This window comes from Manis pentadactyla, chromosome 3, assembly GCF_030020395.1.
Source record: "Manis pentadactyla isolate mManPen7 chromosome 3, mManPen7.hap1, whole genome shotgun sequence".
In the NCBI taxonomy this organism is placed as follows: Eukaryota; Metazoa; Chordata; class Mammalia; order Pholidota; family Manidae; genus Manis; species Manis pentadactyla.
This window is the reverse complement of record NC_080021.1, coordinates 116,144,485-116,154,110: the sequence shown is the minus strand read 5'-3', so window position 1 is coordinate 116,154,110 and position 9,626 is coordinate 116,144,485.

The following is a 9,626-nucleotide window of genomic DNA, read 5'->3' as shown; positions in this document are numbered from 1 at the left end:
CACCAGAGTATTAACTGTATGATTTCATTTATATGAGATTCCAGAAAAGACAAATCTAATCTAGAGTGACAGAAATCAGATCTGTGGCTGCCTGGAGCTGGGGGTGGAAGGATTGGCTGGGAAGCCACACATGGGAATTTTCTAGGGTGAAGCAGATGTTGTGTGTCTTGAGTGTAGTGGTGGTTACTAGGGTGTATAAACTTGTCAGAACTCATCAAAATGTACATTTTCAATAGGTTAATTTTGTGGAATTAAAATTGTACCTCAGTAAGGTTGACCTAAAAGAAAAAAAATTTATGGGTAGAAAACTATACCACACAAACATCAGATTGTGAGAAGGCTCCGTATGGACATACCAAGAGTAATAACTGCTGTGAAACCTAGAGGGTTCCACACCACAGAGGGCTCAGGGGCCTCCTGGTCAACAGCCAGAGAAGCTGGTTATCATTGATTTTATATATTAGACTTTGTCTTGCCTGAGGGTTTCAGCACTGGGCAAATTCACTGTGGATTTGGTGACGACCGAGAAGCGAGAACTGAACATTCTTGGGGTAAAATGTTCTGGCTTTGCTCTCATGGTGGTAAGTCAAGCACTAGAATCATGTCTGCATTCAGTAGTCTGCAGCTCTGTAATCTATCTCTGTTTCTGCCTCCAACCACAGCACTGGGAAGAGCTCTTTATATAGTGACTCAGTCAATACTAGCTTAATGTCTACAGGTGTGGAAGCAGTAGCCTGGGAATAGGCCAGTTACATCATCAAGTAATTTAGGGTCAGGTGAGGATCCTGGCCATGGGAATGTCCATTTTTCCCCATAACTTCAAAACACAATTCTTTAATGCTTGAGAAAACGCTTTGAAAAATCACTACTTCAGGATTTCCTGATTTCCTCTTCAGTCATTTTTATTAGTTTATTAATTCAATCACTAACTTTGTTTTCTGTTTAAGCGCTTTCTTTTTGCTAAGTCAGTGTCTCTCCAAGGACAGTCCTGTACCCCCGCAGCACTTGCTTAAATCACAGACTTCTGGAACCTTTACAGTGTCTTAGGAATCCACTGTGGGGAAGTTGGGGTTCCCATGGCCAAGATCCTCACTGAACTTAAACCACCTGATGATGTGACTGGCCTGTTGCTAGGCTACCGCTTCCACACCTTTAGGAAATAAGCTATTACTGCACTATATAGAGAGCTTGGCTCAGTGCTCTGGGTGGAGGTGGAGATGCTAGTGCTGGACCTACTGCCAGGAGAACAAGCTGGGTAATAAACCTTTTCACCCCAAAAAATCTTTTGCTCTCAATTTCTTTGGTCACATTGAATCCATAGCAAACTTGCCCAGAGCTGAAACCCATTGGCAAGACACCACATTGCTGAGAAAGGTGCTTGGGAATTTCAATTTTTATTAAGAAGGCCTGATGATTCCCATGAAGGGTAAAAGTTGAGACTGTGAATGTGTTTACAGCCTTGCTTGGAGGATGGGAAAGTGGTCACAAGAATTCCCTGCCAGCTCTGTGAATTTAGAAACATAGACCAGTCCCTCAGTGTCTGGGCAAAGGAATATCCTTTGTGATATTGAATGGGGAGGGGAGGGGAACCTAGCGCCCAGCCCAAGTGGGTTACTTGGTCAGTGGTTTTCACCTGAGGGCTGGGAAGCACTCACAGAATTAGGGTCTCTTTAGAGCTTTTAACACTTCCCCCAACCTCACACAAACTCTGATTCTCCCATGCCCACCCCAGTGTGGTAGGAAGGTTGTTGAACTAGTACGGGAACCTTTGTAAAAGGTGCAAGCTCCCCCTTTCCTGGCTGGGAATCACTGGTCTCACCATCTCATTGTATCAACTGACCCTCCTCTTGAATTGGAAAATTACTTAGGTAATTTATTACTTACAAAAGTACTGTGTAATACTTATCACCTCTAATATCGTTACTTTAAATGCTATGGAAAGGCAAACATTAGCCACCATCACAGAAATATTTCAGTGGTACCTAGAGAACATTTTTGACATGCAAAATTTAAGGGAAAGATGTTTTCTCCTGCAAAGGTTGTTTTGGAAGAGAGTGCAGGCACAAACTTCTCTAGTTGTGTCATTCTGCGCCGAACCATGTGCATCCAAGCCACCTCACAAAAAGAAAAACCAAGGGTATTCCAGTCTGCTGCTCTGGCCTCTGCTGTCTCAGACCAGTTCAGCTAAAAATGTGCTCTTCCTCTGTCCCACTGTGTACAGCCCCCAGGAATCACAGTGGACCCTTTGGGGACTAGTGATGCTTCTTTGAGTGTCTCAGCCTAAAGGAAAGGTACAGGGGGACAAAGCAGCCCAAACCGCCATCACCAATTATTTATGTTGCCTGGAGCTGAGCCTGGACCATTGCAGGGCTCCATTCCAGCCAGATTCACCTGACACACTAGAATTCCATGGAAATCTCATAATCATAAATGGATAATAGAACTTACTGTAACAAACAGAAAAGGTAGAAGGATTCTTGAGGAAAGCAGGCCCTTTTGGATTACATGGCTGTATTGCTTTTGCTTTTTTGCAATCATTTTCTTTCAACTTTGTGGTTTACATATTCTATAGAAAGGAGCAGTGCAGGAATTCTGATTATGATCCAGGAATTTTCTAGAAAAGAGTGTGGGAATTCTGATTATGATCCAGGAATTTTCAGTGCCACTATTTCTAAAAAGTGGAAGCCAGTTTTTTTAAAAGTATAAATGTAGTACATGCCAATTTAAAAACTTTAAAGAGAAAGATATACAAAGGGAAAAACAAAAGTTTTTCTCTTATCCCACCTCTACGTGAACATAACCATTGCTAACAATTTCTTACATATCCTTCCAGAGTTTTCCATGCATGCACATTGAAAATTCATATTTTAATATTTATAGACACTACTATGACACCAGCTTTTTAAATGATTATTTACTATATATTTAGTAATACATTTTGGCATATTTTATTTCAACACAGACTTGCTTTATTCTTTTTAATGATTACATGGTGTTCTTCTGATAGGTGTACTTTAATTTACATATCTGTTCCCTGTCAATGCACATTAAAGTTATATCCAGATTTGAAAACATTCTAATATTTCAATGAGCATTCTTTATTCATATATTTTTGCACACTTGTGCAGGAATCTCTGTCAGATAAATTCCTAGAAGTGCAGTTGCCAAATCAAAGGGAAGATGCATAAAAATTTTTATAGACATTACTGTGCCCTCTATAGTAATCTTTGTATTGACCAACAATCTATGAAAGGGACTATTTCCCTCCCTCCTCAGCTACCACAGGTTTTGTTAAACTTTTAAGTCTTTGCCAACGTATGTGTAAAAAACAAATGGAGTGTCTTTTTTGTTTCCATGTGCATTTCTTCCAGAAGTCTCCATTTCCATGTTTTAGCAAAAAGAATGCAAAACTTGTTGTACACAGATACCTGCAAGAGTAAAAAGAGTGATTTGTATTGGGCAATATTTTGTGTGCTTTGACCTAATTATCTCCACTATCCAGATATTTTTGTGAAGCAGGTAGCTTTTGAGAAAATCCAACAAAGGTAGGATAAGAGATGGTGTCTTACATACAGCAGGTAAACTGTGAGCAGACTCAGGGGAAGGGATGAAGGGGGGAGGAAATTGAATCTGTCAATCTGCACACAGATTTCCAGCTGCTTACCATGTCCCTTCTTTGGATGGGACATCTTTGGAAGTCACATTTGCTTCTTTTGATGTGATGGGGATTGCCACACAACTGGCTTGCTCATCCACATGCCTCCAGCTGTACCTGGATAGTTTAAAGGGGGCCCATCAGGTCAGGACACCAGCCATGTCCAGAATCCTGGGGAGGTTCTGACCACAGAGCAGCTCAGTGGCAGCCTCTTTCTTCCCAGATGCTTTCTCTTTGGCCACATGGAAAAGTCACTGTAGAGCATAGTAGTTAATACTCAGGCTAATGAATTACATATGCTGGGGATTGAATCTCAGCTCATTCAATTAATTGCTGTGTACCTTGAAGAAACTACTTAACCTCAAGTTTACTGATGAAAATCATACCTAACTCACATGCTGTGAGTCTTCAAATGGGAGAAACACATAGAAGATGAGTGCTTAGCCTAAAGCACCCATTCCATAAATGTTGTCTGGTGTTATTACAACCATTCCATAAGATTCTAGCTACCCTGATTGGGAAAATCAATATTCCATTTGCAGATCTGAGTGTCAGTGAACTGGTAACTCCAAGATTCATCAGAAATCAGCCTTTTCACCTATCTTGACCTGTCTGGTTTATTGCCTCAGTTTTTCCTTGGCGGCAGGCAATCTCTTGGCAGCCAGACCCACGAGTGAAGGCCCGCAGCTCAGCTGAGTGGTGTCATAGGTTGTGCGTGCTGCTCACAACTGCAGTTGCCTCAGGACAGCTCTACTCATGAAGAGGACTGGAGTAATGGTGTTCAGATAAGGGAACTGAGCGGGGTTGAAATGCCCTGTTTACTGAGCAGGATCAGCTTGAAAGATACTAAGATTAAAAAAACTTTCTGCAGGATAAAATATTCCCCTTTGCTTCTAATCCCCAGATGTTAATTGTACTACATAATGAGATTGAGGTAGCAGAAATCAAGCATGCTTCAGTGATTTGTGCCATATTCTGCAGTCACAATATAGTTTAATTCTAACTGGATGCCTTCTGTCTGTGCAGAGTTCATCCACTCCCAGAGGCAGTGAGTGACAAGAGATAACTACCATGCGTGTGCTGGTTAAATAACAAATCATAAATTCAAAAAAGTTATGTAATCCAGGAATGTGACAAGAACACTGTCTTCAGAGAGATTAAGTTCAATACCATTGAAAGCTAAATTAAGCTGATGCCTCAGACCTAACTCACTTTACAAAAAATATAGAAGATGGTGAAGTTAAATTATGCAAGATGGATGGGCTCAAGATGGCAGCATGAGTAGGGGGGTCGAAATCTCCTCCCAAAATGATATATATTTTTGAAAATACAATAAATACAACTATTCTAAAAGAGAGACCAAAAGATACAATACAGCCAGGCTACATCTACATCTGTGAGAACTCAGCATCTCATGAAAAGGGTAAGATACAAAGCCATGACCCAGCGGGACCTGAGCACTCCACCTACCCCAGCTCACTGAAGGGAGGAAAAGAATCAGAGTGGGGAGGGAGTGGAAGCACAGGACTACTAAATAACCAGCCTTAGTAACCTGCACCTGGAGCACAGACACACATTGCATAGTGTACTGGATATTAAAGAAATGGAAAAGTAATCCAAGACAGAGACTGCAAATGGGTCCCATAGATGGCTTCCCTGGGACAAAAGAAAAGCGGGCACTTTTTAAAAGTCTTAAGGGACAAAATTGTCCCAGCACATTCAGCCCAGCAGGCTGGGAATATTGAGGAACTTCAGGCTTCCTAACCCCCTGGGGGTAATGCAGGAACAAAGACCCTCACGGCGATAAGCAGCCTGCCATTCATTCCTCCCTGCCAGTGGTGCTGCAAGCAAACCAGCTAACCTACCACAGCTGCGGAGCAGCTGGGGAACAGGCCCACCCACAGCAAGCACACAGAGAATCTTCCCAGCACGCAGCTAACCAGGACAGACAGAGGAAGCCAGAGTAAGGTCTGGAAGGCACAAAGGGGTGCCGATCTTGCAGAACACACCCAGCACATCTGCCACCTGCTGCAGTGTGCTAAGCTATCCTGAGGGCCACCCTGCCAATGGCAGCTCAGGGGGTTAACCCAGATACTGCTCCCAGTGTGCGGGTAACTGGCACAGACAACAGATAAGGGCAAGGTGACCAGCAAGCAGGAAGGGACTTTGTTCTCCCAGCTGACACATGCACAACCTGCCTGTGACCACTTCTATCACCATGAAAAGGCAGAAGAACCTGGTCCAGTCAAAAATCACTCAGACAACCCCAGAGAAAGGGACTGGTGAGATAGATATAACCAATCTTCCTGAAAAAGAATTTAAAATCAAAGTCAAAACCATGCTGATGGACCTGCAGAGAAATATGCAAGAGATAAGGGCTGAAGTCTGGAGGGAGATAACAGAAATGAAACAATCAATAGAAGGTCTAAAGAGCAGACTGGATGAGGTACAAGAGACTGTTAATGTAATAGAAAACAGAGAAGAAGAATACAGAGAATTTGAGGCAGAGAGAGATAAAAGGATCTCAAGGAATGCAACAATATAAAGAGAACTGTGTGACCAATCCAAATGGAACAATATTCACATTATAAGGGTACCAGAAGAAGAAGAGAGAGAAAAAGGGATAGAGAGTGTCTTTGAAGAAATAATTGCTGAAAACATCTACAAGCTGGGGAAGGAAATAGTCTCTCAGGCCATGGAAGCCCACAGATCTCCCAACACAAGGGACCCAAGAGGGATAACACCAAGACATATAATAATTAAAGTAGCAAAGATCAAAGACAAGGACAGAGTATTAAAGGCAGCCAGAGAGAGAAAAAAGATCACTTACAAAGGAAAACCCATCAGGTTATCATCAGACTTCTCAACAGAAACCTTACAGGCCAGAAGAGAATGGCATGATATATTTAATGCAATGAAACAGAAGGGCCGTGAACCAAGAATAATGTATCCGGCATGATTATCATTTAAATTTGAAGAAGAGATTAAACAATTTCCAGAAAAGCAAAAGTTGAGAGAATTTGCCTCCCACAAACCACCTCTACAGGATATTTTAAAGGGACTGCTCTATATGGAAGCACTCCTAAGGCTAAACAGATGTCACCAGAGAAAATAAAATCACACCAAAGAGAACAGACAAACCAAATATTAACTAAAGGCAAAAAATAAAATCAACAATCCACAAAAGCAGTCAAAGGAAACATAAAAGAGTACAGAATAAAACACCTAACATAAAAAGAACGGAGGAGGAAGAATAAGAAGGGAGAGAAATAAAGAAAAATCAGACTGTGTTTATAATAGCTTAATAAGAGAGTTAAGTTAGATGGTTAGATAGTAAAGAACTACCCTTGAACCTTCGGTAACCACTAATCTAAAGCCTGCAATAGCAATAAGTACATATCTATCGATAACCACCCTAAGTGTAAATGGACTGAATGCACCAATCAAAAGATGCAGAGTAACAGAATGGATAAAAAAGTAAGACCTCTCTATATGCTGCTTACAAGAGACTCACCTCAAACCCAAAGTTATACACAGACTAAAAGTCAAGGGATGGAAAAAGATATTTCATGCAAACAATAGGGAAAAAAAGCAGGTGTTGCAGTACTTGTATCAGACAAAATAACTTCAAAACAAGAGATAAAGAAGGATACTACATAATCATAAAGGGGGCAGTCCAACAAAAGGATATAACCATTATAAATATATATGCACCCAACACAGGAGCACCGACATATATGAAACAAATACTAACAGAACTAAAGGAGGAAATAGAATGCAATGCATTCATTCTAGGAAACTTCAACACACCACTCACTCCAAAGGACAGATCAACCAGATAGAAAATAAGTAAGGACACGGAGGCACTGAACAACACTTTAGAACAGATGGACCTAACAGACATCTACAGAACTCTACACCCAAAAGGAGAAGGATACACATTCTTCTCAAGTGCACATGGAATATTTTCCAGAATAGACCACATACTAGGCCACAAAAAGAGCCTCAGTAAATTCAAAAAGATTGAAATTCTACCAACCAACTTTTCAGACCACAAAGGTATAAAACTAGAAATAAATTGGACAAAGAAAACAAAAAGGCTCACAAACACATGGAGGCTTAACAACATGCTCCTAAATAATCAATGGATCAATGACCAAATTAAAACAGAGATCAAGCAATAGATGGCGACAAATGACAACAACAACAGCACAAAACCCCAACATCTGTTGGATGCAGTGAAGGCAGTTCTAAGAGGAAAGTATATAGTAATCCAGGCCTATTTAAAGAAGGAAGAACATTCCCAAATGAATAGTCTAAAGTCAAATTATTGAAACTGGAAAAAAGAACAAATGGGGCCTAAAGTCAGCAGAAGAAGGGATATAATAAAGATCAGAGAAGAAGTAAATAAAATTGAGAAAAATAAAATAGAAAAAATCAATGAAACCAAGAGCTGGTTCTTTGAGGAAATGTACAGAATAGATAAACCCCTAGCCAGACTTATTAAGAGAAAAAGAGAATCTACACACACCAACAGAATCAGAAATGAGAAAGGAAAAATCAGGATGGATATCACAGAAATACAAAGAATTATTAGAGAATACTAGGCAAATCTATATGTGAACAAGCTGGAAAACCTGGAAGAAATGGACAACTTCCTAGAAAAATATAACCGCCCAAGACTGACCAAAGAAGAAACAGAAAATCTAAACAGACCAATTACCAGCAAAGAAATTGCACTGGTAATCAAAAAGCTACCCAAGAACAAAACCCCTGGGTCAGACGCATTCACCACTGAATTTTATCAGACATATAGAGAATACATAATACCCATTCTCCTTAAAGTTTTCCAAAAAATAGAAGAGGAGGGAATACTTCCAAACTCATTCTATGAAGCCAGCATTAATCTAATACCAAAAACCAGGCAAAGACCCCATGAAAAAAGAAAATTACAGACCAATATCCCTGATGAACATAGATTCAAAAATACTCAACAAAATATTAGCAAACTGAATTAAAAAATACATCGAGAGGATCATACACCATGATCAAGTGGGATTCATCTTAGGGATGCAAGGATGGTACATTTGAAAATCCATCAACATCATCCACCATATCAACAAAAAGAAGGACAAAAACCACATGACCATCCCCACAGATACAGAAAAAGCATTCAACAAAATTCAACATCCATTCATGATAAAAACTCTCAACAAAATGAGTATAGAAGGCAAGTACCTTAACATAATAAAGGCTGTATATGACAAACCCACAGCCAACATCACACTTAACAGTGAGAAGCTGAAAGCTTTTCCCCTAAGATCGGGCATGAGACAGGGATGCCCACTCTCCCCACTGTTATTCAACATAGTTCTGGAGGTCCTAGTCATGGCAATCAAAGAACACAAAGAAAAACAAGGCATCCAGATTGGTAAAGAAGAAGTCAAAGTGTCACTATTTGCAGATGACATGATATTGTACATAAAAAACCCTAAAGACTCCACTCCAAAACTAATATCTGAATTCAGCAAAGCTGCAGGATACAAAATTAATACACAGAAATGTGTTGCTTTCCTATACACTAATGATGAATTAGCAGAAAGAGAAATCAGGAAAACAATTCCATTCACAACTGCATCAAAAAGAATAAAGTACCTAGGAATAAACCTAACCAAGGAAGTGAAAGACCTTTACCCTGAAAACTATAAGACACTCTTAAGAGAAATTAAAGAGGAGACTAACAAATGGAAACTCACTTCATGCTCATGGCTAGGAAGAATTAATATTGTCAAAATGGCCATCCTGCCTAAAGCAATCTACAGATTCAATGCAATCCCTATCAAAATACCAACAGCATTTTTCAATGAACTGAAACAAATAGTTCTAAAATTCATATGGAACAACAAAAGACCCAAAATAGCCAAAGCAATCCTGAGAAAGAAGAATAAAGCATGGGACATCTCGCTTCAGA